We start from the raw sequence: 6000 nt of genomic DNA, 5'->3' as shown, positions 1-6000 counted from the left end.
CACCCATGCCGTTCTTGATTTTCATACTAAATGACTTACCTTCTACGATGTAATGAATCTCAGTATTTTCCTTGATACATAGATATGCAATTCGGCTGAAACTGTTGCTTTGAGATTTATAAACAAAATTGATTTTCCGACAATGATTCCCTCACTTTTGTAACTATCTGATTTCACTTCGCTGACCCAAATTTCTAAATGCCTCACTAAAATTGATATCTTCATCACGTAGTAACAAAAATTCAGAGTTTTTTTTCGTGTTTCTTGATTTTCCAATGGATATTCACAAAGAACTATAGATGATATAATTTTGAAATTTAAATTTTGAAACGTCTAAGTCAACTACATAGTAAGATATAGATTATTTTCAAACTGTTAGGCGTTAATTAAGATAATTAAACTAACACAATAAATTATTAAATTTTTTTCTTTTTTTATCTCAACAGTAATTTATTTAATTTATATCATTTATAATGTGCCGGAATGGTAGCCATGTATCATTTGCTTGCCTTTTTAAGGAATTTTTCGTAATATGTAAATTAGTTGGGATAAATTGTAATTTGTATCTTACACTATGAGATTCCTTTAATGTTTACTTAGATTAAACCTCTAGATTTATTAACAAATAAAAAAGTAATGCACATATTAAAATAGTTAAAGGAAAGAAATGTTGGGCCAAAGTCTAGTTCCTTCCCGCCTGGGCCAATACTTGAATCTAATTTATGCGTTGGGTCTGGTCCATTTTACGCCGATCCTAACACTAAAAAAATCTGCCAAAGGTAGGTTGGCTTTTGGCCCAATTCCCTATCCTAAACTAACATATAAAACTATTTTTTTCTTTGGGATTTTGATTCAATTTTCATCTATCCTAAAATTAGCAAAATAATAACAAAAATAGATGAGTTACAACAAGATACAAAGCTGGATTTTTAGGAGGGTTTTTGACCCATTTTTGCCGCTATATTCAACGTATTACTTGTTGTATATCGATGTATCACATTTTTTTCCAATGTATTTTCAATTCCTGTGACTTGCATTTTTAGTTTTTCAACCCTGTTCGTCAATTCCATTGACCTAACAGACTCGATAATAGGCGAGATTGGACCTTAGGCCCAACTAGGAGATGCGAGGAGAGAAGATACGAGTTCATGTAAAACTCGATCAGATTTCACATGCAAAAACAAAATGGAAAAAGATTAACATTCAATCAACAAAAAAAAAACAAATAAAATGTATACTAAATTATATAAAGCGAAAAATACAAAATATACACAATCAAAAATAAATGAATCATAGAGGAGCAAGTTGGAAGTCAACCTATCTGAGAGATAATTAGAGAACCCCATTATCATTTGAACTAAATAAATAACATGATAGTAGGCATCATGCATTTACTGTAATAAAGGAAATCATTGTAAGACTCCGAAAATGACTTAGAATAACTAGAGCCTAACATGGTTGTCTTGATGGTATAAGGTCCTAAATTGGTCTAATATATGGTATTGAGGAAGTGTCTAAGAGTTTAAGTGCATTGGAAGTCAAATGTCAAGGGATGACCAAGACGTTCGATGACTAAGTCACCTATGTGCCTCATATGTGGTTTTACGTGTTTATGTGTGAATAATGATTAGTAAGGTATATAAATGATTTATTATGATGTATATAGGTAGTGTGTCAATTTTTGTGAAGTTTGGAGGTCAAACGTCCATGACGTTCGAAAGATGTTTCTTGAAACGATCTTGTGTGTCTAAGCATGTTTCGTTGAGTTTTACGTGTTCCTTTTGGGTGAAATCCATGTGAGAGGTGCTAAACTCTCATACAATCGTATTTGGGTTGGAAACATCCGTGATAACATCCCCAAGGACCATCCAAGGGTCCTTAAGGAAAGATCCACGTTGGTGGCAAAAACTACCCAAAGCAGTCCACCTACGGATGACAATCGACGGCCAGTGGCCTGGTCGACGCCCCTTTGGTGGTGGGCTTCACTTGGTACATATAATGGGGAGCTAATATACCAATTCAAAGTCTCTGAACCCATCAATGAAGGACAGGACAACCTATGTATAGGCCTACGCCCCGTCGATAGGCAACCTTTGATGATTGTCTTTCCTGCACGCAACTCCACTGTAAGTTGAGGGGTGAAGTTGTAATTTCAGCCCACTTCCAAATAGAAGGTTTGACGGTTATTAAGGGGTATTTTGGGGTTTGTAAACATGTACATAGGTGTTTAACACTTAGAAGATTTCATTCTTCCAAATCAAAAACCCCAATTCCCTTAGAATTTTCTCTACGACTCCATTGAAGTCCAAAGTCAAAGAAGAGCTTGGTTTGACGAATTGACTGGAGATTCTTCATAAAAGTGAAAAATTAGCTTCATCAAGGTATGTATTTTTATCGTTGAAAGTCTATTCATCAAGGAGCCCCAATTCTCAAGTTGTTTTCTAAAGTTTTCAAGTTGAATTGCCCAATTTCATGATTCTACCATGGGTTCTTGCATTATTGATTTTTTAACATTGAATAGTGATTTAATTGATATTGTATTTATGATTTGAACCTAAATTACCTATGAACCCATGAATTGGATGAACTGTAGTTTTTGACTAAGTTATGGGTTACTTGATATTAACTTAATGTTGATAAATTATGGTGTGGATTTTTTTGGGCTTTCTAATGATGTAAAAATTTTATTCAATATATATCTAATTTGTATTAGATTGATGAATTTACATTAAATTGACCTAGTTTAATTGATCATCATAGTTTATACATTGAAGTATTGTTCATGGCCATTGGTAGGGCCTTATGGCATTGAATTGGTTGATTTGGCATAGAATTGAGGTGTTGAAGAGGTCTTGCTAGTAAGCTTCCCTATTTACCTTATTCTGATGTTGTTAATACTTCAATTACATTATGATTGGTATGTTCCACTTATGGTGGAGGTGACATGGCCTTGTCGGTGTTATTTTATGCAATATGATGATCATGGCCTTGTCGGCAAACTTCTTGATGTAATGTGGCTATTTGTGTAGTTGATTAGGTGAAGTATGATGATATCTATATACATGTTAAGCAATGAGAAAGTGTATATGTTCTATTGATGTTATATTGGTGATCATGTTAGACTATGATTTTGACCTTGTATGTATAATCTTAGGGTTGAGTCTTAGTTATTCGTACATGACTATATGAGTCTATGTTGGTCACATTGATGATTTTATGAAAGTTTAGAGGATGACTTGAAGATGATATGGTTATATTTATGTGTTTCTAGAATGACATGTATTATGAGTTAAAGTGAAGTATGTGGTGTCTTGTCTTGGTTGACTTGTGTCCCTTGCTTGATGTATGTATGAATGTGAATATGTGATGTATTGACTTAGGATGTTAAATATCTTAGTGTTGAATGTATTAAATACATTTGACCTTAAATTAAGTTAAGAGGTTGTTTTATGTGCAACGTTGAACCTAGTGGTAAGGTTATGGATATTGAAGTCGTAGCCGTAATGGTATCCTTCAAAGTAAAGGAATGATAGAATGAAGGTTAATTGATTGGAACGATATAATTTTAATCCTTAGGGAAGTCATCATGAGCTTTTTGTCGCCATTGGAAGGTAGCCTTAAGAGGACTTCTTTGGTAGGGTAAATGTAATAGGATAATGAACTTGTTATAGAACCCTTTTATGTGAACTTAAGTGTGAATTACTCTATGAGAATGAAGGATAGCACCGAGTGAGTATGGTAAGGAAAGTAGTTCTAGTTAAGAATGAGACTACATTACAAATCATGCCATTCATATTCCTTAACCACGTGCCTACATGGGATGTGTCTATATTCTACCATTGGCAAGTAGAACACCGTCATCAGAGTAGGTTAGAACTCTGTATTCCATGTCTTGGTACCATGGTCTATGTCGGTTATTGCCTATTCTCATCATGTGGGTACTTACTAGCATTAGAGAAGTTCAATGAATTTTAGGTGGTGGTATGGGACGCTATCTAGACATTGCACAATAGACTATGAAGGTGTTAGTTATAGTCCCTAGGTCTTGTCCAAGACCATTACTTGAATGTCCTTTGTGCGTTGAATGTCTCCTAAATGAACTAATGAATGTCATTACTTAAGTTAATTAAGAAAGTATGTAAATAGAATAAGTACTTATCTAGAGTAGTTAAGGGTTGTCTAGTTAGAATGTGAAGAGGGCATAGGAATGGTCACTTTGTATCTTACCTAGATGAGTCCTAAGAATGATTCTAGTTAGGGAAATTGGTTAATTATGTGGACATGATCCAAATTTAGGAAGTCTTAAGGATTATTTAGGTAGTCTTGAAGAGGTCAATCATGGACGTTATCTTCTTAATCTACATAAGTAAATCTTTTGATAGCCTTTGATGAGGAAATGTCATATTTTCAATATGTTGATATGTTTGAAGTCTTGAAGAGTGTATGTGACTTATTATAGGTGTTCTTGAGGGTCATTTAGGTATGCCTAGGGAGGTTATATAGGAGGTCTCTCTTTGTGTTGCTTAAGTGGGTCTTAGAATAGCTTTTAGTGAGGAGAATACATGCTAAGGGTATTAAAATGGAAAAGGAAGCATTTCGCTGTAACACTGAAGAACTTCACTATACAGTGGAATGAGTTCAGTGTAAAGTGACTCAAAAATTATGATATTCGCTTAAATGTTATCTTATGTCTTTTGAAGTTGTGAAATGTTGTTCTTATGATTATAATAGGTTTTTTAAACAAAAAGATGCATATTTCTACTAAATGTCCGTTTTCATGATTTTTATGCATTATGCCATATTTAGTAAATGTGGTTGTACTAATCCATGCTTTTATCTATCTCCATATTTTTTTGTAGGTGAGGAGATTTTGGGAAGTGAAGACTTGGACTGTATAATCGTTGAAGAGAAGTTGAAGTATGCTCTCATTTGACTCGAGGGAATAAATGTCTTTTATTTTTCATTTGAAGTATTGTAATAGACTAAGTATTTCAATATTTTGAAGTATGGGCCGTGTCCTAAGTATTTCATGTGTCTTAAGATTGATGAGATTGAGATTTAGTATTACCTATTACTTTAGATGAATGAGATTTTTAAAGAGTATGATATGTTTTTATGAAAAGTTTTAATTCCACACTACTTTTCATTGTGTTTATGCAATATATGATATGTAAGGGCTTGTACGAGACCTCTAAGAGGTCATGTATGTGAGTTGCAATCTGAGATTGACCCTAACTTCTAGGGTGTCATTTTGGGATGTGAAAAACTTGGTGTTAGAGCATAGGTTGTGCAAGTAGTATTAGGAATCAAAAATTCTCATCAAGTCACGTCTAGTAGAGTCTTGACCATCGGTGTGAGTCGCGACATATCTATGGGCAAGAGGCTATAGGACGATAGAGTTTCCCTTCTTTTCTACTCCAATGTCGTGCATTATAGTAAAAGTTATGAGTTCTCTTTTCTTATGGTTTTCCTTGTGTTTCTAGGAAGATGATTACGAGGAGGACACCGGCTAGGAGAGTTGAGGAGAATGAGGTGCAAGAGGAGATTCCTCCTCAAGCTGAGAAAGTGGAGCAAGTTCCTCAAGGTGCTCAAAGTGATCAAGTCCCTAATGTGGAAGGAGGTAATGAGGTTCCGAAGGTTCATCCAGAGTTGAGTAAAAGGGATATTACAGAGTCTTCAGCCCAAGGCCTGACTACTCAAATAAATTTGAGTATGATCCCTAGGGTGAATGTTGTGGAGAGCACTATGACGTCTAGGTTAAGAGATTTTGTAAGGATGAATCCTTCTATCTTTCTTGGCTCTAAGGTGGGAGAGGACCCTCAAGAGTTCCTAAATAGGGTGTAAAAGTGTTGAGTGCTATATGGGTTACATCTAAGGAGAAGGCGGAGTTGGCTTCGTACCAATTGAGGGATGTTTCTAAAATATGGTAAACTCAATGGAAGGATAATAGGTCGGAGGAATCGGGTCCTATTGAGTGGGAAGAATTTAAGGAAGCTTTCC

Source organism: Solanum pennellii, chromosome 11 (genome assembly GCF_001406875.1).
Source record: "Solanum pennellii chromosome 11, SPENNV200".
NCBI classification, from domain to species: domain Eukaryota; kingdom Viridiplantae; phylum Streptophyta; class Magnoliopsida; order Solanales; family Solanaceae; genus Solanum; species Solanum pennellii.
This window is presented reverse-complemented; position numbering follows the sequence as displayed.